Source organism: Canis lupus, chromosome 33 (genome assembly GCF_003254725.2).
Source record: "Canis lupus dingo isolate Sandy chromosome 33, ASM325472v2, whole genome shotgun sequence".
NCBI lineage: Eukaryota > Metazoa > Chordata > Mammalia > Carnivora > Canidae > Canis > Canis lupus.
In genome coordinates, this window is record NC_064275.1 from 6,661,518 (window position 1) to 6,686,646 (window position 25,129).

General features: G+C 37.9%; 2 protein-coding genes and 1 long non-coding RNA gene across 15 annotated transcripts in view; 2 read left to right on the top strand and 1 right to left on the bottom strand.

The window, feature by feature from the left end:
- The window catches only part of COL8A1 (collagen type VIII alpha 1 chain), a 531,560-nt gene that overhangs the window by 210,101 nt on the left and 296,330 nt on the right, over window positions 1-25,129 (top strand). The gene's annotated exons all lie outside the window — the stretch shown is intronic.
- The window catches only part of FILIP1L (filamin A interacting protein 1 like), a 294,355-nt gene that overhangs the window by 46,264 nt on the left and 222,962 nt on the right, over window positions 1-25,129 (bottom strand). Inside the window, exon 1 of one of the 9 annotated variants that reach the window (XM_025416697.3) lies at window positions 5,190-5,309. The exons of the other annotated variants lie outside the window; for them this stretch is intronic. The gene's annotated coding sequence lies outside the window, so the exon portion shown is untranslated. Of the gene's footprint in view, window positions 1-5,189; window positions 5,310-25,129 lie in introns of those variants that run through there. 9 annotated transcript variants of the gene reach the window in all.
- LOC118353227 (uncharacterized) lies at window positions 5,548-8,208 on the top strand. Its single transcript, XR_004811775.2, has 3 exons — window positions 5,548-5,651; window positions 7,287-7,460; window positions 7,790-8,208. It is a non-coding gene; the product is annotated as an uncharacterized LOC118353227 (long non-coding RNA).

Here is a 25,129-nt window from a genome sequence, read left to right on the forward strand (position 1 = left end):
GAGCTGCTGGTGATCTTAGTCATTGTCACAAACATGGGGCCCGTCAGTGTTAGTAGGTATACCTGGGTTAGTGACATGGTATGGTGTGTGGAGAACTTAGTTGCTGGGCCTGTTGTCCTACCTTGTGCTTATTAGCACAATACCTGAAAGATACTCAGTAAACGTTTGCTGCTGAGGAAGAGTTACAAGCCCTAGGCTGGCTTCAAAGGTTGACATGGAAATTACCTAACTGAAACTATAGAAAAGTTACTCCTTTTCTGTAAAACCTGGCAGATGCACTGAACTACCCACAGAAACTTCAGAATCAAAGTGTATGCTTAGGAAGAGGTAATTTCCTGGTTTTTAGTTATGGCAAGGACAAGCTTTTTGGGCCAATGACTGCATCTTCTAGGCTTTCCACTGAGGCACAGAGATTAGGGAAGACAGAGGAACAAACCTACCCTTCCTTAAAGACAAAAACCACTACAATCTGCTCATCCATATCTTGCTTCCTATCCACTCCATGCCCCACAGCCATTCACATGGTACTCTTTCACCACCTTTATTCTCATTATTTGGGGGAGGAAGTTAAAGTGAGGCAGGCAGAGTAGGCAGAGAGCAGAGAAGCATCTGACTTAGTCTACCTATACAACGCATAGGATATAGTACAAAGTAGATTTTGCTACGTTGACTTCATTTGAGCCTGAGCTTCCGGATTTTTGTGTTTGTAGTCAGTTCTGTGTGGTTACTTCAGACAGTGGCAGAGATATGTTTTGGGCTACTGAACAGAATCTTGACAAAGAGGCCCTTCCTAGCCCACTTTCCTTAGCAAATAAGGAGCTTCGAGGTTGTAATTTATTTGTTTGTGCATTTATCCAACACCCTACTTGTCCCAGTGACACACCTACTAACTATAATAAGGTACTTTGCCAGGTGTTAGGAATGAAGTTGCTTGCAAAATTGACCCTCAAGGAGTTTATAGTCCTAGAGACAGACGATAAACAAAGAAGCAGTTAATATGTAATTTAATGTCATGTAGCAATGCATTGTGTAAAGGAAAGTAAAGCAGGATTAAGTATCACCAGGAGCTTATAGCCTTCATTATTTCCTTTGCAGTTTTTGAGGAGGTTGTTTTAAAGGCATTGAGTAACTGAGTTTTAAAAGGGAATCTGCTAGCTGGGGAAGGCTGGAGAGTGCAGAATGCTTAGTTGGAAGATGCTGAGAAGAGGTCAGTTATCAAGTTAATGTCTTTGACATAGAGCATATATTCTTCCTGGGGAACCACTTAGCTTCCAAGCAGAGTGAGCTTTGCCACCCGAGGACCTTTAAGTACAGTTATTATTTGTTTTCTTTGTCTTCCTTTTATCACCCCTTCCATTGTAATAGCCTGGTTGGATTCTATTGGCTTTCACCTCCCTCCATTCCACTGGCCTTCTTACTGCTTATGCTTATTAACAAGAACTTTGAACCTTTCCTCTTTCTTTTTTTAATGGGTTTTATATCCAAATTAACACCTTTAGTGCCAAGGCTTCTTCTGGGGATTGTGCCCTCATCTCTTCCTAGCACTAATTTAAGGAGAAAGCAAAGGCTATAGCCCAAGAATGCAGGGGGCCCTGGCTCTGTCTCTGAGTAACTCTGTCCCTGAGCCAAGTCACACTGTGAACATCAGTTTCTTCTGTAAGGTGAGGCATTTGGATCAGATGGCCAAACAGCTTCTTCTAGCTATAAAGCTCTGTGGACATTCCTTGCCAGAGAGAGAGAGAGAAGAGAGAGACAGAGAGAGTCTGTGTACACTCTCTGGGGCCTAGGGCATTTCATTGTCCATATAGAAAAACTTAGCAAGTTTCTTCTCAAACTTAAATTTGTGGAGTTGAGTGTTTATGTTCTTTTACTGATAAAACTGTCCGTTAGGCTAGAATCAGTAGTTATAAACAAAAACAAGAAGTTGGGTGTAGGTTTGGCTACATTTACCTGCCCTAATGGTACACTTACATACACACTTCTTTACATACTTTCTATCCCCAACCACCCACCAACTCCCCCTCCCCCCCCACACCATTCCTCAAGTTTGTCATTTAAAAATAGTACTTGTATCTTTAAGAGTTAATCTGATTTTGGAACCAATAAGGATAAGAATGTGAGGATGGTCAGGCTGGAAAAAGAACACTGCTAATGCTAACTGTTTTGGAGCTCAGAATTAAAACTGCCCCTGTCCTATCTTAATCTGCTAAAGCATCTGAGAGAACAAGCATGAAAAGGGAATGCTTTTCCCATATCTGAAAAAGAACCAAGGGACTTTCCTTGGAGAGCCTCTCTACTTTTGTTTTGCCCAGCTTTCCTAATTACAGGTAATGTTAGTACAGAAGAAAGCCAGGGGAGAGATCATTGCAACTCTCATTTTGAAGAAGAAGAAGGATGTAGGAGGGCTTACAACAGTGTTGGGATGATCCGCTAGGATTTAGTGCACCTAACATTCAAAGTAGAAACTGACCAGCACATATTAAACATAAGTGATTGAATTGGTGGGCCCACAAATACCGTAGTGATGGCAGAAGCAGCCAGAGAAATGTTTCTTTTAAAGTGTGTGATGCCGGCTGCTTATGCAATGTCTCTTCATCTTTAAATCCTCATTGAAAACATAATTTACAGACTAACCAATCAGATTACAGTGAAGCTACATTCATAGTCAAAGACAAGTTAAATAAACTTTAAAAATGATTGAAAATTAATGATAAGGTAAGATGTCTTAGATTTTTCAAAGATAATGCCTGGCTATGTGAACAACAGATTTCAGTACGTGAAGCAGGTTGAGACCAATATTGTTTTACATTTTTTGGTTATTATGCCACAATATCCAGTCTTTTATAAATAGTTCTCTTCCTGCCCCCCTTCCTTTTCCCCTTAAAGAGGAGGCTGTATTTTTTTTTCCTCTGTTCACCTCGTAAAAGCATTCACTTTGCTCTGAAACATTAGATATAGACAGAACATGACCTAAGAAGAAAATGAAATTTTATTCTTGGACCTCCGTTTTTACTTTTTTACTCTAAAATCCATTTATTACCAAAGTCACTTCTTGGGGGGGGGGGGAGGGGAAGAGGCAGCAAAGAACCTTAAAACAAAATTCAGAGCCTTTTGAGAAGGCAAATTTATGGGAATTGCAACTAGACTTGAAAATTTAAAAAGTCAAAGCTTGATCTGTGTTTTCATATTGGCTCTTTCTGCAGACTCCATCACAGCATTAGGAAAATATCACAAAAATATCAGTGCTTCACATTTAATTGCCATAAAAGGACAAATGAATTTATTAAGGTAAAATTAATGTGTGCTTTATTTGGAAGTGTAAAAACTTACATTCACTCTATCTAAAACATTTTTTCCATCATATAGATTGTCCCAAGGACTAAGAAATGCTCAGAGAACCCACTGTGTGATAATGTATCCACAATAAATCTTATTCAACTTTCAGTTTTAAAAGGGTCTTAATGGGTGATTTGTTATTTGAACCATGGTTTATAGTTAATAATTGGGAAAAAGTGTGGAATATTGAAATGTGTCATATAAAGATTTAAAAAAAAATGATGCTTGCCTATAAAAAAAATAAAATGCAGACCCTGGGAAACACAGCTGTTAGAGATTTAATAAAGGTTATGATTTTCAACAGTTGAGCTATAGTTTATGGTACAGATGGCACTCTGGGTATAGCTGAAACAATAATTGATGGTTTCTGTTTCCCTCCTCCTCTATCAGATCCAAAAGAGTGGAATACCTTTTTACCAAAGCGAGAATTTTTCGGTTTCCAATTACAGACTGTATCAAATAAAAAACTTTTCTATTGCATATTTTGTACTTCACAGTGACCTGGGTGTTGGCCCCTCTTTCTTCTCATTATGGTAGGCTTCCCTAGATTTGAAATAATAGTTTTGGGGAAATCCTACTTTTCTATACTAACCTGCAGTTTATATAGCCTATCTTCAGACCAAATAACATATAATTTTTCTTTTAAAATACTAAAACCAAAATCTTGCATTGGTCCAAACAAAATTAGCAAACAAAACAAAACTGTGAAGCAAAAGTAGTAGGCACCAATATTATATGCTTTAAAATACTCAACCACAGGAATTACTTGAAACACAGATAAATCTTGAGTTTGGGGCATATAAAAATGCCGTTTCAAATGATACATAAAATACAGAGGATATTTAAAAAGGGAAATAATTCAGTCATACATTTCTTAAGTTTTATTTTACAGTGTATGTTCAGGCCAAATAAAGTTTGAATGATAAATGATTTTTTTCATCTCCTATATCAATGTTTTAAATGAGACGTAGCATATTTTCTTAACTCTTCTAGTTTTTATTCTGAAGAGTAAAGTAAAATGTGCAGATTTTCATTCAGGTGTTCCATTATCCTATGGTAAGGGTTCATTTATAGCAATAGCCTGTTCAGGGTTTAGATGTAACTTTAAAGTTCAACATGTCATTGATTAGCAAAATTCTTCTACAGACTTTACTTTTTTAAATTAGTATTTCTACGTAACAAACTATTTCCAAAATATTACTCTAGGGAAACTAGCGTTATCTTTAATTTTCAGCGCAGTTTGTCATTTATGCATTGACTAGATTTGAAGAAGTTGGAACTCAAAATTATGAGAGTTCCCTCCATGTACAAATTGACAAATGCTTTTAAGACAGATCAGAGTCTGTAAGATTTTTTTTTTTTTTGAAGCTTACAAAGTGTTTAACTGTTTAAGTTAGAGTCATCCTGCTTACAAGATGTATTTCTCACGGGGATTTTTCTAGCCTTTTATATGAAGATTCACCAAGGGGCGGGGTGCAACCCGGGACACCCCTGCCAGGTGCGCGGCAGGGTTCGGCCTCCGCTCCCCGCTCCCGTGCGCCCGAGGGCGTGGGGCGGCCGCGCTGCGGTGGTCCCCCCCCCCCCCCCCCCCCGTCCTCGACGCCCGCAGAGCCCCGCGGTGGCTCGCCCGGGGGCGGGTCAGAGTCGTCCCCCGGCACTGATCGCGTAAGCGTCCGATCCCACATCTGCTTCTCCGTGCGAGTAAACTTCCTAAGAGTTGTGTGAGTCGAGAAGGGTCTTGGAGCTGGCGCGCACTGGACCGCCTGCCGAGACCTGCGTGCGGCTCGGGATGCTGCTCCCTCCAGAGCCACGAGGGCCGCCTGGCCGGGGGGCGGCGGCTCGGCCGCGCTTACCTGAGCTGCCTGCGCCGGGGCCGGGGCCGGGGCCGGGGCGGGGGGCCGGGGGCCGGGGCGGGCGGGGGCCGCGTCTGGCGGCGCCGCGAGAGGGCTGCGCGCGCTCCGGGAGTCGCCCGAACAATGCGAGCGGGGCGCCGAGCGCGCCCGGCCTAAGGGCGTTACGTCACGCGCTGCCTTATAAGGCGCTCCGCGTGTGCGGCGCGGGCGGCGGGGCGCGGTGACAGCGGCAGGAGCGGCGGCGGCGGCGGCGGCGGCGGCGGCAGGAGCAGCGCCCGTGTGAACCGGCCGTCGGGCCCGGCCCCCCCCCCGCCCCCGCCCCCGCCCCCGCCCCCCCGCCTGACCCGGTCCGCGCCGGGCGGCCTCGATCCCTTCGCAGCTCTTCTCCCTCCGGGGCTTTAAAGCTCCTGTGATTGCTCCAGATTCCTAAGTGCACATCCTGTTATTCTTCATTAAACTTCTGTAAATACATTTTTGTTACATTTGGAGGAGTTTGTTTTGTTTAGTTTTTTTGTTTTTTGGGGTTTTTTTTTTTTTTTTTGGTTGCATGGGGGGAGGCGGGAGAGGGAACCAGAAGCCTTTTTGTTTGTTTGTTTGGTGGGGTTTTTTGTTTTGTTTTGTTTTTTGCTTTTTTTTTTTTTCCCCTTTGTAGACATCCCGGGAGTGATTTAGACTTCAAACCCTCTCTTTCCTTTTTGTAAGGAGTAGGGGTCCTCAGAGGATAGTATTTTATTTCCTGATGATGTAACTACCAAACAATTCTAAAAGTGATGATGGGAAGGCCAGATGAAATCTTACGTTTTTCAGTGTTTTTCTTGAAAGAACCTCCTAGTTCCTCATTTCTGCATGTCTGTGTTTTAACAAAAGTAGTTCAAACTAATGTTTATTTGGCAAAGGAAGTATTTATTAAAAAAAAATAAATGTATTTTGCTGTACTTTCAAGACAGAGTATAAAAATAGAACTTCAGGACCAGTTTTAATCCACGTGTTCTCTTCTACCAGCAAAGACATGAGAAGAAAAAAGAAACTGATCAAATATGACTGAATTAAGCCTGTTACCATCTAGTATGGAGCAGATTCACTTTCATAAATTCTTTTACTGGGAAGTAAAAATTAGCCATCTAATTATTTTGCACATCAATGAGAGAAGTAATCTCTGAAGTCCTAGCCAACTAGATGAATCTGCTAAGTTAATTAGAGACGTGGCTGCCTTATTTGCAAGCTTTCAAATGAATTGAGTGGTTCTAATGACTTAGGTCTATTTAACTCTTTTTAAATAAACATTAAAATAAGATTGCTTCCAATTATGATATATCTATATGTTTATAGAATTATTGTTTTCATATGCGTTGTCAAACAGGAATAATGAAAATAGTTTGTTTCTTTTCCTTAGTGTGGAGTACAGAAAGGCTGGTAGCAGAGAATATATAGTTAGTGAAAATGGTGAAAAAAGGATACGGGGCACACAAACGTGTTATCCTCTTTGCTAAACTGTAGGCTCACTTTGACAGTCCTTCCAGATCATCCTCTACTGAGAAGCCTGCTAAACTTGTGCTTTTTATATATAGTGTTTTGAGAAGCTAATGCCATACCCTTCAACTGAGCTTAAAATTTAATATTTAATTTGCACTGTCATATTAACATTTTAGATACTGGTTTGTTAGTTTTGTTATTTTACCTTGTAGCTGTGAAGTATATTTGAATCTTTTTAGTCTTCTGTGCTTTGCCCTGTACTTATTAAACATGTCTTTGAGACTTTTATGCTATATTTGATTCATTACAAATGAAATAAAATGATTGTTGTGAAAGTTGCATTGATTCCTTACAAATGAAATAAAAGGATTGTTGTAAAAGTTGCAGAAATACCTGTATCTCAATTTCAAACTGGTAACAAAGTATCTTTACCCAAAGCCATCATTTTTGTAACTGGTTTTGCCTTTTTTTCCCCACTGATAGGTACAGAGGTGTCCTAACATTGGACATTAGCTTTTATTTCTTTCCCACATTTTTGTACTTATGCTTTGCGTTTACTTCTGTATTTTTGACTTCCCACTTCCACTGTTAAATATGTCAGCATTATTTCCTCCTTTTCTTTAGCTGCAGTAGCTGAAGAACAGAGAAGTTAAGTGGATATAACACTTGTCTGGGGTTATGAAGCAAGAGAAAAGAGAATTACACTCCTCCTCCTTGTGTGCCTTGCCTGGTGCTGTGTTAATCCCTGAACAGTGATCTCCAGCCCAGCTATGACTCAGCATTCAGACTGAGATCATGGTATATACCATTCTTCAGAAACCAATAATAACATTTGTTGAGCTTTTAGTTCATGCTAGTCACTGTGCTTAATGTTCTACAAGTACTACATCATTGACTAATACCATTGTAAGGTGGTATTAGTCACACTTTTCAGATGAAGAAACTCATTTGGAAGGGTAAAGGGCTTCACCAAGGTCATACTGCTAATAAAGTAACAAATATAGTGATTTGACCTAGAGTGTATATACAGCCTTAGTCTTCTCTTAATGATTTTCTCAGAATCTCTCAGAAGTGTTAGTAAAGAAGTGCTTGGATTTAGTTGAGAAGTTTCTATCTTTATTTTCCAGACTGAATGTTAAAGCAGGAAAATCAAGACTGACCTTTGCTGACCACCCGCCAGAGCCACCTGAATTATGCACTAAATAAATGACCATAGAGAAGTCATTTACATTGGAGACATCATGGATTTGTATATTGACCAAGACAACTTTTTTGAGGGTATTGGCAACATGTTTTGGTCTAATAAAATTAGATATTATGACAATTTTCTGACCGATGAAAGTCAAGGTTCTTGAGCCAGGGGAATCTTTATCCGACTCAAGAACACTCTGAATCTTGTATTGGAAACTCCAACCAGCCATTGGTATTAAGTTCTACTGGCCACATGAGTCAACAAGTAGACTTTTATTTCCTTCCCCCTTCCTATGAACATTCTCGTTGAGATGTAATTTTTGTTTTCTTGGCTTCTGACATATATTTATTAAAAGAATAGAGTTATGACTGCTGTGCTTCAGTCTTGGCTGAGAAAATTTTACTTCCTTTTTTACTGAAAATTTTATTGTCCAACTGCAATGTGTCCCTTCTCATTTAATAATCCAAAATTTCCTACAAATAAGTATAACTACAAATTTAAAACCTTTCTAGAATAAGTAATTTGAATTTATGATCTAAATCAGTAGTAGCTTTGTTATTTGGAAATGGTACAAAGAAATTTATCTTCCAATCTAATTGCTTTCTAATGAGGAAGAAGGGTTTATAGACAACAAGGGTAGAAACCAGGACATATCAATTTAATTGAATTATACGAATCACTTTTATTAGTCAAAAACAGTTGAATATCAGCGATTTCCTATGGCTCAAGCTAATTCTGGGAATTCGATGCAGTGACCACAGTAACCGATGTTATTAGCAATGTACACAATGTTGTTATATAACTGTTTAAAAATACCATTAACATGTTACTAAGCATGTCACAGCTGGTTTCTCTTTGTGAAGTGACTATTTCTTTCATGTCCTGTCTCCCTGCCTTTGTTTCTTCTTGTGACTGGCAAAGTCTTTAGTCGTCCAAATAAGTACAAGAAAAGCACTATTCATAATTAACTGCACCTTTCTTATAGTTGCCCACAGTTTTCACTACTGCTTCTTTTCATCAGGGTCGTGTGCACTGCCCCCTGCAAGCTCTGCTGGAATTTATGGGATAGTAACACTAACTTTGAATGTGATATGTTTGCTCCTTTGCCTCTATAAAATAGTGTATGTGAAAACAGTATAACACGCAAAGGAAAACAATTCTTATCACAGGCATAGTCCTATACGAGAAGCTGAGCATAGTGGAGACAAATCCAGGATGGCACGGGGAAAGGCAGTTCGGCAGTCTTGCACTACATCAGGCTGCTGTTGGATTGGCCAGGGTGTGAGTCTTTGGCATTAAAGTATTCCACCTCAGGGAACACTTTAACACTAATATCTCACTGGCAGGTTCCTTGCAAAGCAACTTTGTGAGCCTTGTGCTAGCCTGCCCTGTGTCCAGGGCTCATCTCTTGTCTGCTGCTGCACAGCTGAAGAGGAAGGGACTGAGCATCACAGGTGGGCAGCTGGAGAATGTGGAGCCAAAAGGGAAGTCTGAGGGCAAAAGTACCTTCTCTCCAGGCCAAGAACAGTTTCCTTTTTTTTCTTTTTAATAGCATTTTATTTTATTTTTTAAGTAGGCTCCATGCCCGACACGGGGCTTGAAATCACATCCCTGAGATCAAGAGGCCCACATTCTACCCACTGAGCTAGCCAGGCACCCTGAACAATCAGTTTTGTAACCTGTTCCTTTCACTCTTCTTTCTGTTGCCCACGTGTCTTCTTCCTAGTCTGCATGTGCGTAAGTGCCCGCCCAAAATCTGCCACGTCTCCGGGCAGCATAACACATGCATTGTGCACCCAGAGCCTTTCACCAACAGTTAATGGGCTTAGAGTAACACAGATTTACACAGAGACCCTCTTGCTGCAACCCAAATCTCCTGTCCTCTGTAGTCCTTGAAGTTTCCAGAAGCCCTTCAACTATTCCTACACATACCTAAGCTGACTTAGATTTTAGAAAAGGGACGAATACCCTTGACAGCAAACTCAGGCTGTTTACAGCAACTGTGTCAGTGGTAATACAGCCGTAACACTAGAGAATAGGAAGCCTGTTATTAACACGACTTTTTGTGGCTTTAAAAATCAATTTTAGAATAGTTCGGTGCCCATGATCATTTGGAAAATGTGGAAAAGTAGAAAAGACATTTTACATCTAGTCCTACCACATGAATACTGCCAACTATTAATTCAATATACAGGTGACCCTTAAACAGGTTGGGACTGCATGGGTCCACTTTTATGCAGACCTTTTACAGTGCAGTACTGTAAATGTATTTTCCTTATTTTATTATTTTTTTTTCTTTTTTTAAAGATTTTATTTATTTACTCCTGAGACACACACACACACACACACACACACACAGAGAAAGAGAGGTAGAGACACAGGCAGAGGGAGAAGCAGGCTCCATGCAGGGAGCCCGATGTGGGACTTGATCCCTGGTCTCCAGGATCACGCCCTGGACCGATGGCAGGCGCTAAACTGCTGAGCGACCCGGGCTGTCCAATTAATGTTTTTCTTTAGCATACTTTGTTATCAGAATATAATACATATGTAATGCATATACAAAATATGTTAATTATTAATGTTATTAGTAGGGCTTCTGGTCAGTGGTAGGTTATTAGTAGTTAAGTTTTGGGGAGGCAAATTTATATGCAGGTTTTTGACTGCACAGGATATGGTGCCCCTAATCCCTACACTGTTCAAGGGCCAAACCATACTATGTTCCCTTTTAGTCTTTTCATAAACATTTATAAAACACTTTGTTTTCCCTGTGTTTTCCCAGTACATACTATGGGCCAAGTATGTACTGTCTTTATATATTTTATCACGTTCAATGCTTTTCTGTAGACAGTGGGTCATTTAAAAGCATATATTAGCATATTGTCCCTAGAAATGGTGGTCACAAAGCCAACCCACTGCCTGCTGTCCCACGGACCATGCTATAGTTTTTGTTCCCCAACAAGTGAAGCATCAAAGTCTACGTTTAATAGAGACACTTCTGTTGATCCAGGAACCTCTTGTTCTTGGTTTACATGGGATGCTATGAGTTGGCTATGGGACTCCAGTGAGCATGCCAGTAGGTGAGCAGAATGACTTGGAGAGACTGAAGAATTGATAATATGACGCCACCATAAGATTATTAAATGGGAAGCTGGAAAACCCTGCTATTTAGGTCCAGTCCATTTGCTTATTTATTTCTGCAAACATTTTGTGTTTCCTTGGTAACTAATAATAGTTTTGAGAAACTGTTAAACTCACAAGTATTACTGCAGGAGTAAAAAAATCCTCGAATCATAGAAATTAGAGACAGAAAAGACCTATTAGGTCATCTTTTTTGTCCCTTGCCAGTACAGATTGTTCTTAGTGCTTTGTCCAGTTTCTCTTTAAAGGGACCTTGTCAAATAGTTTGTACCCCATGTTTTTTTTTTTAAGTAGTGCATTTTTAAAGAAAGTAGTTCAACAGAATATAATTGTGGAGCTTGATTTCAGGCTAAATATTTATAGAGAAAGACCTGTGGGTTCAAAGTACAGTTGAACAGTTTTTATTAGTTGGAAATCATTGGTATAGTTTAGGATTGTCATTGGAATAGTTGGCTAAGGGTGAAAAACAGATGGGTAGGTTGATTCTATGCGTTTTCTTTTATCACTGTAAATATAGCAACCCATGAGTATAAACTTTTAATCAAATAAACTTATGGAAATGGGTCTAGAAGGTCTGAAGAAATAAAGCATTTAGGAAGTAAAGTTAGAGTAAATGATTCATTCTAAGATATTTATAAGAGACATTTTATAATCTCCCTTCCTGTCCCCAGTGCTGCTTTGTCCATTATTTACAGTTAATTATTGCTTGATATGAAGATGGCTACTAACTGTAAAATCCCCTCCTTCAGTCAAGTAACTTCTTCCAAACCCCAAAAGGACAGAATAAAACTGTGTCATAGAGCAGTTACTGGAAGTGTTATAGAATAATGCTTCAATTCCCAGTATTATGGCTAAAGACATCTTCACTGGGAAAAATGATGAACAAATTAAGAAATAAGAAATGTGCTTTGAGTTTTATTTTGAAGGATAATTTTTTCATAAAAGCAGATTTTAGAGTGTAAAAGGCCTTAGACAATACCTACTCTACCTTTTTTTTTTTAAAGATTTATTTATTTATTCATTCAGAGAGAGCAAAGAGAGAGGCAGAGACACAGGCAGAGGGAGAAGCAGGCTCCCTGCAGGAAGCCCGATGTGGGACTCGATCCCAGGTCTCCAGGATCACACCCCAGGCTGCAGGCCGCGCTAAACCGCTGCACCACCGGGGCTGCCCAATACCTACTCTACTTAATGCTATCCCTTGTTCCTCCTTTTTAAATAGATGACATAATTGGAGCTCAGAGAGGTTAAAGGACTTGTCCTGAGGTCAAAAATAATTGGTGACCCAGCCAACTATGTTTTACAGGTCTGCATATCTCTTTTGGGAAATGTGAAAAATAAAAAAATAGTTTAATTAAACAGTATCATTAGAACTCTGAGAACATGTCTGAAATTACAATTAGTATTAGAATAGAATAATTTACTTAGGTTTATCCTAAGTACAGAAATAATTTGGAGCATTAATGAGCTAGTTTTCTATTTTATGGGTGAAAAATTGCAATATTTTTGTTGTATTTCTTTTAAATTGAAGACCTGTATATGGCTGGTAATCAACTTAAGCCACTAAGATTGGCCATGGGTTGACAACTCCAGCCAAAAATGTAATGGAAAGATCTGAACTTTTAATATTAATTCTGTGCTATCATTTAACACCATTGTCTTGCATGCTTACCAGATGGTCATTCTGTACATGAGAAATGCTATTACAACTTATGTCATTAGGCATTTACATCATGGAATACAGGTTGGAAGGGATGTCAGAAGCCTTATGTTCACCCTTAGACTGAATTCTCTCTTGAGTGAGAACTTCAACTTTCTTTCCAGGAGTTAGTGCTTGCACATCCAGTTGTCATTAGTCAGCACTATATAGTTTCAGGGATTTTTTACTTTTCCAACAAGTCCATTCCATTCCAAACTGAAAACTGGCTTCCTCTAACTTTTACTGACTACTCCTGGTCTTTCCGGGGAGTCATATTGAATAAATACATTGCGTTGGCATGACAGCTTTTTAAAGGACAGCATTTGTCCTGAATCTTAAACTGTTCCTATTTTTATCATTTGAGTCTTTTCATACTCTGTTTCTACAAGTTTGGTGCTCGGAATGAACAAATTACTTCAGTATATCAGGATTATCTTTCCCTTTAGAGACTTTGTGTAAAGTCTTTTGCATTTTCTTAGCATTTTTAGGTAACCGCATCAGACTGCTGTGTCATTGAGCTTACTGATCATCAGCCTTCTAATGACCAACTACATACCTAAGTATTTTCATCATGTACTGCTTCTATAATACAAGTTAATCCCTTCTATCCTCTGCTGGTTTTGTTTGTATTACTCTTTGTTGTAATAATAACAACAATAGATGACATATTTAATGTTTAATGAGTGCCATGCAATATATGCTTTACATTTATTATGTGGATCAGAGTTGATTTACATAATGACCTTGTAGGATAGGTGACTGAGGAACAGAGAGATTAAGTAACCTGTCTAATATCACAGAGCTAATAAATAGTGGCACCAGGGTTTGAATTGTAGACTGACTTTAGCACACTCTGGTAGAAATCATATTCAGTGTCTTGTAGTAGGATTTGAACTTAGGGTATAAACACTATCACACAGCGGCATAGAACTTTTTATCTCTCTTATCTGCCACCTAGTTCATTGGGCTTGTACTATGGGATGATGGGGCAAAATCTGGTTAGCTTCCCTAATCTTATAGTTCATATAAATGAAAGCCACATTGTGTAATATTCTGTTCAGGGATACCCAGGTAGGGCAGAGCTCAGGCCAGAATATGGTGTCTTTTCTATTACAGAACTCTCAAGTATTTTTGCTTTGTACAATTTTCTCTCTCCTTTCCTCCTCTTTCCTTCCTTCCTTCCTTCCTTCCTTCCTTCCTTCCTTCCTTCCTTCCTTCCTTCCTTCCTTCTGTCTTCCTCTCTAATTATTTATGGCACTATAAACATTAAAGCAACAATAATAACATTAATAGAAACCACATTGAAAGGATCACTTAAAATCCTGTCATACCATGTTTTAAATTTTTTTCATTTATTGCCAACTTTTGAATCTGTAAGTTCTTTATTTTTTTATATTGACATAAATGTAAGTCTTTTATCAAATATATTCCCAATCCTCTGATTTAAGTTTCACATCTCAAGTATGCCACTTATATAAAGAAGATCCAGGGAATGAGAAGAAAGGAAAAGAATTGCTGCCATTTATTGAGAGACCACTATGTGCCAGTCACTCTACCTTGCCCTCTGTCTTGATATCTCAAACATCTTTCTTGCTTTTTGAGATTTTGTATGAAGGCTAGCACAATACCTTGCTCTGAGCAGACATTCCATAAACCTGATGAATGAGAATGAATAGAAGAAGAGAGTGTTTGGGATTCAGCAGGAGAAAAGAGGTAATGATCATTGCCTGACTACTTCCATTCACTGACTCATTGACTGTTAGCTTTTGTTTCATTTTTATAAGCCACTTATTTCACAGCTCCATTGAGAGAAATACATGTGCAGGATGCTATGGGATGCTATTTACAGTGATAAATATTGTCCTTGTACTTTTAAATCAAGTGAATATTAAGTCTTGACCTAAAAACTGTTCGTTCTTTCATTTAATCAAGTTTCTTTAATTCCCTTGACTATAAATGTTATTTGCTAAGGAAATTTCCCCTTGGGGGTATATTTAACCATGCAAATGGGAAAAACTTTGTCATGATACTACTCTGACAGCCCAAGGACTTGAGGAATAAAAACTTTCAAGAGCAGAGTCCCTTCTCAAGCAATCAACTCTGGCCAAGTCCCTTCTCAAGCAATCAACTCTGGCCTACCAGTGACTTCTTGGTAAATCATAACTTAAAATACTGCTGATTTCTTTTTAAACATAATCAATTCTAATGAATACTTCTCCAGTTGAGTTTTAAAACACACAGAACCGACTTTCAATTACTCCAGGTGGTTACTGCCCTAGTGATGCCAGAATGTTTATGTCCCAACCCACTTATTAGCACTGGAAAACTTATATTGATTCTCAGTGACCTCAAATTTACCTGAGATTTGTTTTCAAGTGCTGATGTACTCTGATAAGATAGACAGAAGTACAGGCTTATCATATGGTTGATTGTTAATTTGTGCCATTACTGTACTGTGCCATTTAGAGTGTGCTATAAATTAGTTTTTCAGGGATCCCTGGGTGGCGCAGCGGTTTGGCGCCTACCTTTGGCCCAGGGCGCGATCCTGGAGACCCGGGATCGAGTCCCACGTCAGGCTCCCGGTGCATGGAGCCTGCTTCTCCCTCTGCCTGTGTCTCTGCCTCTCTCTCTCTCTCTGTATGACTATCATAAATAAATAATAAAAATAAATAAATAAATTAGTTTTTCAGTAAATCTTCTAATTATCTTATAAATAACCCAATGACATTTCATCATCTTACTTTTTGCAGAAATTCAGAATTCTTTGTTAAATACAAGGGTTTAAAATTTAGCAGGGATTGATAGACTTACATTTGGCATTTCTTTCTTTTTTAAAATATGTAATAGACTCAAAATAGGAAGTGGCTTAGGTCTCACTTCACCTCAGAGGTGCTGACTTTTGATTAAAATCAGTCTCCATCCATGCATGCAACTATGCATCCATCTATCCATCCATCCATTTGTCCTTTATGGCTATCATTTACTAAAAACCTATGGAACAGATGTCTGACTCTCTTTTTCTTTTTTCCCTCCTCCTTGCTCAATGCACACACATGCATTACACATGTACACATGTAGGCTTTCATGTACACTTGCCAACAATTACAAGAGGAAATGAAAAACAGTGGAACTCAACTGTTTAGATCAGAAATGGGAATCTCTTTCCCGAAGGCTAAGTGGAATATATTCTCATCTAGTCATGGTGACCTTCAATAACTAATAGTACTTTCTGTGCATGAGAATTATCAGTCATTTATGCCAATATATTAGTAGTAGGATGGGTAGGAGGATGATTGGCATTGATGCATGGCTTCCACAGGTACAACATTTAAAAATTTTTATGCTCTTGAGAAGATAAAAAAACTTGTATTTTCCAATTAGGTAGTGCCAATGAAAAAAGAATATTAAAATTCCTGGAGGGAAAAAAGCACCTTTGTTCATAATATTTGTTTATTATAATGTAATTAAATAGGTAGAAAAAAAATATTTTCCCTTCTTAATTGAAAGAGGTGGACTATTCAAAGGGAATATAAAAAAATGTTTTTTTTTGCTGTGTGTGTGTGTGTGTGTGTGGTGATTTATAGTTATACAAGAGTTAGGCCTAGGCTGCATCTACTATGTTCTTTCAAGAGGCACTCAATGACTATTTCTGAACATCTTCTGTGTCTATTTATGACTATCCTGAATTCATGGCAAGGGAGGCAGAGAGTATAAAGCATAACCCTACCCAGATTTTGATGGGTACATAAACAAATGAACAAAAGCCAAAAACCAATTAACATCAAGTTAAGATGCTGAATTTGGTGAAGGAAGAATTTTTGTTTAAGTATTAGTTAAGCCTAGAAATATCTGGGAGGTCTTCATAACAGAAGTTAAAGTTCATCTAGACCTTGAAGGGTAATGAAAGAATTCCAGGAAGAAGAATGGCAGAGCAAAGGAAGTCATTGAATGATGTCACTGATTGGCTTTTGTAGAGCAGGGCTGACCGTCTAAGGGCAGTTGTGCAAGTAGTAGACATTGCAGCCCCAGAGGAGAGGGTGATCACATAAGATGGAGCCAGACTATAAATGGGTCTTACAATTCAAGCAGCATGGTTTGAATTTCAACTTAATATTATAGACAACAAGGTGCCATTGGCAGCTTTTGAGCAGTTGAGTGATATATTGAAGACAGTTTTAAATGAATCATGACATTATTAGTTCTTTTTTCAGTTGTATATTGAAGTGTAATATATAAATATAAATATATAATAGAAACAGAAGTGCTCCAATCTTGTCATATATTAATGCTTCCTTTAGGTACAGTCTTTGGAGAAGTGAGGGTGTGGAGCAGCCTTTATTGAAAAATTTTAAAGGTCTTCTCTGAAAATCAAAATAAAGTAGATCTATGATGTTTTAATTAAATAAGATAATTTATTTTAGTCTTATTAAATATTAGGATGGGTGTTCAAATAATGGCTCTCTTGAGCCATCAACTTGACAAGTAATTATAATTTATCGAAGATTCTTCCCAGAAAAAAAGTCGGCAATTGGGTAGGGGTCTTCCAAGGCTACTTATATCTCACACACATACACAAAAACTCTGAATATGACTGACTGACTGAATAGGTGGATTTGTTTGTTTGTTTGTTTGTTCATTTTAATGATGTTCTTTGCAGAGGTGCCTGTGTGATCCATTACTAAAAATGGAGGGAGGATCTTTGTTTTAGGTATACCTTCTTAACTACTTAGCTATCAGCCATTTTATTTGCTGATTGTGGATGATAAAGTGTAGAAAAGAATCTTCCCAGAATGCTTTTTATTGAAACAGACACTTTTTCATTTTCTAAGGAAAGAAATTTTGATTGTTTTCTTTGGGTCAGTTTCAGTATTTCATAAATTTTATTATTTAGAATAGCTGTGCTAAGAACTGTAGTTTGTCCCCACTACCTCATGATTTTATTAGACTTTCATTTTTTCTCTTGGGTCATGATTTTTTTAGAATTGCTTCTTAATTTTTAAACATGTATTTTTGGGTAGAGGGAGCGATCTTTATATCACTCATTACATTATGGTCGGAAAATATAGTCCATGTGTTATCTACCTTTTGAAGTTTTTAAGATCTGCTTTATGGTCTCACTGGGTGGTTAGTTTTTATACAAGTTTCCCTATGTGCTTGAAAAGTGTAGTGTGTATTCTGTAGGAGTTAAGAAGAACGTTCTCTGTGTAGATAAAGCTTACTTATTGTGTTGTTAGAATCTTCTACAACCTGATTGATTTTTGGCTGCTTGATGTATTAATGCCTATGAGAGGTGTGTTATAATCCTCCACTATGGTGATGGATTAGTCTCTCTTTGTGTTTCTGTCAATTCTTGCTTTACTGAGACTGTATTTTTAGATGCAAGTAAGTTCACACTATTTCTCAGAAATGGAATTTCTTCATATTATATAATGGCTTTGTAGGTCTATCTACCTTAAAGTCCTTTTTGTCTCCTATTAGCATAGCTGTGTAACCTTTCTTTTGGTTAGTAGTTGTCTGATGATATCTTTTTTCCAACCTCTTTTCAGTTTCACTATATTCTTATGTTCCAGTGAGTCACTTTTAAACAGCATGCAGTTGGGAATTATTACAGTTAGAATTGTTTTAGTCCAGTCTGACGATCTTTGTCTTTTAACATAGCTATGTAGTTTATATTACAGTGATTATTGATTTATTTAGATTTACTTTTGCTGACTTATCTGATGGTTCCATTTTTTTTAAAGATTTATTTATTTATGATAGACAGAGAGAGAGAGAGAGAGAGAGGCAGAGACACAGGAGGAGGGAGAAGCAGGCTCCATGCCAGGAGCCCGATGTGGGACTCGATCCCGGGACTCCAGGATCGCGCCCCGGGCCAAAGGCAGATGCTAAACCGCTGAGCCACCCAGGGATCCCCTGGTTCCATTTTTTTACCACCTTTTTTTTTTTTTTTTTTTTTTTTTTTTTTGCTGCTGCTGCTGTTTTTATTTCTTAGCTTCTTTTGAATTTTATTTTTATGTATTTTCTCCTTCTCTACTTTGGAATTTACACGCTATTCCTATCCTATTAAGAATTAATTAGCCTATAAATTCTGCCTCACAAGTTAAATTATCAGTCTAAAGCTGATCAGCATTTTAATCCTCCAAAAGCATTGTTTCAGAACACTAACTCTGAGTATACCCTCCCAATTTATATATTACTTGTCGTATGTTGTCTTATATTTTGATTTTTTCTTTTAATCCACAAGGTGGATTATCATCATCTATTGTTATTTTAGATGCACCAATGTTTAGATGCACCAACATATTTACCACTTTCTTTCTTTGTCATTCCTTCTTTTATTCAGACTTCCATCTGGGATCACTTTCCTTCAATCTGAATGCATACTTTTGAAGTTCCTTTAGTGGAAGTCTGCTCTTTCTGCTTATTTGAATGTGTTTATTTTACCCTTGTTCTTAGAAAGATTTTTACTGAGTGGAGACTTGTAGGTTGATACTATTTTCTGTTAGCACATTGAAGAATACTATTCCGTTACCTCTGGCTTCCCATATTATTGTTGAAAAGTCAGTCATTGATCTACATGTCATTCCTATTCTCTCTGGCCGCTTTTTTGATTTTGCCTTTGTCTTTGATATTCTGCAATTTCATTATGATGGTATTTAAGTACAGATTTCTTTTGTTCTTACTGGATTTCATTGAGATTTCTGAATCTGTGGTTTGGTGTCTTTCTATCAGCCAACATTAATTGTCAGATAGCTTCTGAATAATTTTTTCTTTCTTTACCTTGTAAAACTGAGATACTTCTTAGACCATCTTACTCTGTTCTTCATATCCCTTAACTACTCTGTCAGCTGTTTTATCTCCTTAGCTCTCCTGGCTACATTTCGTAATTTCTTCAGATTTTTCTTCTAGTTTAGTAATTCTCATTGCTGATGTGCAATTGTATTTTTCATTTCCAAAGTTTCACTTTTTTCTAATTTGTTTGGTCTTTTATAGTCTGTTACTTTTCTGACTAGAAACTTCAATCCCTTTTTTATCTTTAACATATTAAGTATATTTTACATGCTGTCTATTAAATATCTGAAATCATTATCAGCAGCTCTGATTCTGCTGTCATTTCTCTGACTTTCAATCATTATGCATTATTTTTTAGTGTGTTTTCAGATTTTTTAATATGAACTCATTTATATTAGAACTCTATTTGTGGGAGTTCTTTGAACCCTAGGTTGAAGGTGGCTTTCTCTAGAGAGGATCTACATTTGTTTTCGCCAGATGCCAGAGGGTATTTTCAGCCTAGAATCTCTAGACCCAGGGGTTTTTTTGTTTTGTTTTTTGGTTTTAGACCACCCACTTAGTATGAATTTGGGCTGCCAATTCTCATGTGGGCTAACTTGTTATTATAAATTCTCAGTGGAGTTTATTTCTCCCCTTACTCCAAATGCCATAGTTCAAGGAAAGCAGTTTTCCTCACAGTTTTTAGAGGTTAATTTTGTTCCTAAGTCACCTTTACGTTCATAGGTTAGCTTTTTTGCAATCCTACCTTTATGTAGGGTTGGGAGGACCCTGGGTCTTGTCCTCTGTACCTTTTGATGCCATGAAAACTAAAATATAAGTTCACAAAGTTCAAAAAATGCTCAGGTAAGTACCTGGTACTTACCTTACTGGGTTTTCACTTTTATTCAGTCTTCAACCTTTGAATATTCCTTAGTAACTTGCTGTCTCAAGGATGTATATTTTTAAATATTTTATTCATTTTTTTAGCATTCTGGGTGTTTTGTTGGTGGTGGTATTTTTGGTTTTGTTTTGTTTTGTTTTTTGTTTTTTGTTTTTAGTGAGATAAGAGCTTAGAGTAGCTAATCAGTTTCAACATTGGAACCAGACATTAGCACAATATAATCTAATAGTGAAAACCAACCTGAAAACTCTGTAGTACTTATTTCAGATTAATGTATTAGAGCCACTTTTTTGTTTATTTATGCTAAGAAATGGAGTTTTAGCTTACCTCAGCATTTCTCTTCACTGTTCAGTGTATTAATTTGCTATCAATGATTTTTTCAGATGCCAAGTAATATAAACATTGTCTCAAATATAATTATTAGCAAAACATCTTATATTTTAGTCTTTGTTAGGTCCGTATACTAATAGGAACGTATGTCTGCTGTCTAGGATGGCTAGATCCATTTGCATTTATTTGTTACATTTATATTAAATGTAATTATTTTCCTGATTTTTCACAGTTACTACTCCTTAGTCTAGGGGGACACATACTAGTTAGAGCCCAGTGTAAAGAGAGAGTCTAAGAGTATTAAAGGAAGCTTCCTGGGCAGCCCGGGTGGCTCAGCGGTTTGGCGCCGCCTTCAGCCCAGGGTGTGATCCTGGAGACCCCAGATCGAGTCCCGCGTCGGGCTCCCTGCATGGAGCCTGCTTCTCTCTCTGCCTGTGTCTCTGCCCCTCTCTCTCTCTCTCTCTCTCATAAATAAATAAATAAAATCTTAAAAAAAAAGAAAAGGAAGCTTCCTCTATACTTTTACTGAACCACTATGAGAAATTAGATATTATTGAAGCACTGCAGGTGCTTCAAAGGGAAATTATTCTTAGAGGAATGATGCCGTTCTCAGGAAGATAGCCCCATCTTACACTCAGGAGCTTTGCACAGAGCACTAGGCAAGTCTCTAATTTTGTATAGAATAACATGTAATGTAAGATGACTTTATATCTTGGGAGAACTCCCAATATATGGTGACTTTAATTTATTTGCCTTCATTGAGAACTTTCCTGAAAATAGTGTCCCAGATCCTCCAAGTAGTCTAGGATGTGAATAACCAAAAGGAAATGATACGTTAGCCAGGATGCTTCCAGCCGAAGTCAACAGAAAACCTGGACTCCTTTTGCCTCAAACAATGGCAAAATATATCATCTTACAACAAAAAATCCAAACTTGGGGTAGGCTTTATTTATACATGACATGTTGCCTCTGCTTCTCTGGTTTCTGTGGCTCTGGCCTTTTCTCCTAGATGGTTTCATCCTCACCCTGGTAGCAAATGGCCTCAGCATTTCCAGACATGACATCCAGAGGTAGATCCACACATCACCCAGAAGTAGAATAGGGACCATCTCTTCTGGGTTCTTCTAAGGAGCCTAGCGACCTTCCTATGATTGTCCCCAGTCCCATCTCTAAAGTCTTGTCCTTTTATTGTATTGTCTAGAACTGTCAAAAGAAAGGAGAATAACATCATAGACCAATTAGATTTTATTCCTAATCTGGACATAGTGTCACACTCATGTAAATCATGTGGGCTCAAGAGATTATTAGTATAAGTTCTCTTTTGTATAAATTCTAAGTATGCTGCTGGCCTGTAATTATCTCTGTAAAGAGTATGGATACCCTCATTGATGCTAACCCTAGAAAGAACTGCAGAGATGCTGTGCTCAGCACTTTCCAGCAATGCTCACAGACTGAGTGAATTGCACAAACAAACTCATTCAGCAGGTCTACACTTTCATATTGCTCTCTTTAAATTGATCAGTGACCTGTACCGTACATAGTTCTGAGTGAGTGAGTGACCCATTATTCTATTAAAGCGAACTTTAAGGCCAAAATAAAAAGTTAGGAAACTCTCATATTTGAAATTCTTTTACGTCCTGATGACATATGATTTCTTTTTTTTTCCCCCCCTGGCCAAAAAAATTAAGGGTGATCAGGATTAAAGCTTTACAGCATTAAAACCTATCAGTCTTCAAAACTAAAACATGACTATAGTTTTAGGGAGGAAAAATCCCCACTGGTTTCTAATCCTTGCCATTATTTTATAGACTATCCTTAGCCCGTAGTAGCTATGGAATAGAACCATAAGATACAATGCTTTATTGGTAAAAGTCAGAAATTTATTGTTTCATGTGGAAAGTGAGTATTAATATTGTGTCACGTGTTGATCTTTTTCTTTAGACATAATATAGCATTTTTCTGTGGGCAAATTTATATTCTGTTCTCAAAGAATATTAAATCTGTTTGACAAAGTGAATTTAGGCCTCTTTAACTCCCCTGACTCCATAAATACTGAATGTGGAAAATTATTTAGCTCATGTGAAGAATGTTATATCTATAATTTTAGGGTCAATGTAATGTTTCGTGAACTTTGAGGATATGGTGTTTGTGCTTCTTAAGAAACTCAGCTATAAGTAATAATGAAATTTATCATTATGGCTGACCTACTAGCTCATGTTTTTCTATATGTGCATATAGCTCTGATTTAGGAGTTCATGTAGTAAACCTACTTATTTGCTTTCTCCCCAGATTGTTCCCTGCTCTTAATTCACTATCCCTCTTTTAGCCTTAAAAAAATAGAAATTAGTTTTAGAACGGAAACAAAATAGTAGTAATAAAAAGTCAAAAAGCTTCAATGGATAGAATTGTTATTAAGGGTCCTACTGGCACTGTTTTCTAATTTTGCTAAAGCCTAAACTTTCTAGTTAGAAGAAAAAAGTCACCTGCCTAAGGCTAGCGGGGAGAGGAGTAGAGAGAGAAGGAGGCAGGCAGACTCCCCACTGAGCTGGGAACCTGCCAGGGTTCCATCCCAGGATCCTGAGATCATGACCTGAGCAAAACCAAGAGTTGGACACTCAACCTACTGAGCAAACTACATAATTCTTAAATTATTAACTATGATTCTAGAAAAAATCCATAAAACCTCATATCTTAGACAGTTATGAAATTCTGTAGACAACAATATTTTTGAGCTTACCATTAAAAAAATACCTAGATTCTAAAAATGTTACAATTTTAGAATTTCACGTCTTCCCTCCAAAGACTAGATCATAACTCTGTGCTAATTGAAAATGATTTCTGTTGACCAGCATCCCTTCATAGAATACATAGATATTTTAAAATAAAATTGGATTTTGCCACCAACCCCAAAGGCATTGTTTTTTTAATTTTTATTTATTTATGATAGTCACACAGGGAGAGAGAGAGGCAGAGACATAGGCAGAGGGAGAAGCAGGCTCCATGCACCGGGAGCCTGACGTGGGATTCGATCCTGGGTCTCCAGGATTGCGCCCTGGGCCAAAGGCAGGCGCCAAACTGCTGCGCCACCCAGGGATCCCCCAAAGGCATTTTGAAGGTAAAAAAAAACCTGACTTCTTCTGCTGAATCCACAGATGTTTCTATTAACTTCTTTACAGCTCTCTTTTTGTTGAAGCTGGGTGCCTATACATTCAGCATTCATTTATTAAATACCTACTGCATTAAATGAGATATATATGATGGGAAGAAAGCCATTTAACATAGAACCAGCATACAATAGTCTTCAGTAAACTTAATTCCTTTCCTCTCTGCTATTATATCCAAAGTTGTATGCTATATGATGGGAAATAAATCACCTGCTTCCAGGAATTTATAGCTGAGGGTTGATTGGAAAGGTGTTAATGTGGAAGGGGAGATAGACTGGTTAAAAACTAAGTGAATTACACAAGGTGCATAAAGAAATTAAGTGCCCTTCCCACACAGAAGATATTCTACATCTGAAAAGGTGTGAGAGAAGGTGCCACTTAGGAGTTCAGGTAAATTTCCACTCTATTTGCTCCTCTGTTTTGGATGCTGAAGATGTACATCTCTGAGGAGAAACTGGTCCTGTGTCAAGTCTGAGCAGGGGAGCGAAGTGGGGGCAAATAGGATAGGGCAGATTTCACTGGCTACATTACTCTTGTGTGCTGGTGTGCTGTTCTCATCATTACATGAATAACCATTTCTTGTTAATTGTTTTTTATGTTTTGAAAGTCTGTGTTGCTTATGGTTTCTTTTGCACATGGAAGAAACATGTGGTAATGCTGAATTTATATAAGTCTTAGGGCAATTTGCAATCTTCCAGCAAAAAGGGAATACTTTAATCTTCAAAATGTAGGAAGTTTGTCCATTTTGTAAAAAAAAAAAAAAAAAAAAAAAAAACTTTCAAAGTTTCATTTGTAAGATACTTCCTCAAAGAAACAATGTTATACTAAGTAGAGTTGATTCCTCCACTAGCACAAGGAGGTTTACTAAACCCATAATAAAGCCAAAAACCTGTATTTGGGGCTGCAATGGTGTGGTGATTTTGTAGTACAATAATATCATAGCTCACAATATTTATCCATAATGTGATTATTATAGCATGTAGTGGAGAACAATATTCATGCAAATGTGTAGAGTTTAAACTGTATTTTGGGTCAGCTAACTTTTTGTGGACTAGCTGGGAGCCTACATTTTACATAAAACATGATATTTATTAGCAAATGTGTTCCAGGTTCCCACTTTGGATTCCACGTGAATACCTCCCTGCCATATCCATGGCAGCCCTTGGCTCTCCAGCCTGAAGAAAATTAAGTAGCTCTGGAAATACTCTTGCCCTCCAGGTGTCATCCTTTTGAGGAGAATGTGGGCTGGCTTTTTATAGAGAGGGAACATTCGCA